This window comes from Acanthopagrus latus, chromosome 4 (genome assembly GCF_904848185.1).
Source record: "Acanthopagrus latus isolate v.2019 chromosome 4, fAcaLat1.1, whole genome shotgun sequence".
Taxonomy (NCBI): Eukaryota; Metazoa; Chordata; class Actinopteri; order Spariformes; family Sparidae; genus Acanthopagrus; species Acanthopagrus latus.
In genome coordinates this window covers 18,120,851-18,121,650 of record NC_051042.1, presented here as the reverse complement: position 1 = coordinate 18,121,650, position 800 = coordinate 18,120,851, and positions in this window count along the sequence as shown.

The window sequence follows — 800 nt, the reverse complement described above, 5'->3', positions numbered from 1 at the left end:
AACACACTGCGCCTCCCTGTAACTTACTGCCCCCTGCTGGTGTTTAGTGGTATTACAGGGCTGCCTAGGTGATAGCAGATGGCTACAGGTGCTCGAAGTCTGTCTGATGGCTGCTTGTTGCAACCAGAACAGCATTTTTTCTTTAATGTAGTGGTGCCGATATCTGCTTGTGATGCCGGTGGATCAAGTACAGTTATGTCTGGAGTCCATACAGTTGCTCTGCTTGATTTCAGTCATCGTCTTTTCGTCCCGTCTCTTTTCTTGGTGCCAAAATCTTCACCAAGTGTTAGAAAGCACCTGTCTGAAATGGGTTTAAAAAAATGTCTTGTCAACTCAGTTTGGGATCCTCACAGAGCAACAGCATTGAAACACTGTCCTGAACAACTGATGTGGATGAGGACATGTTTTAAAATGTAAAAAACAAACAAACAAAAAACCTCCATAGTCCAAGTCTGAGGAAGCCCCGAGATCCCAAACTGAGTTGACTGGCAGTATGTACATTCACCCGAGACAGACAACCCTTTAGTTTAGCAACTATAGTGAGGATTTAAGCTTCTTTCAGCTTCTGCCAGACAAACTGTCCAAAGCCATTTCACTTATTATTTTTTACATTTTAAAACATGTCCCCATCTATTTCAGTTGTAGAGTGGAAGTCCCATGTATTGGGGCCTTGTCTTTGCTGCAGTGGCCCAGGGTTCAAGTCCAACCCGTGGCCCTTTGATGCATGTCACCCCCTCTATCTCATCCAAAGGCTTGTCTAAAATGTACAGTGGGTAGATTTACCATTACAAAGCATTTCC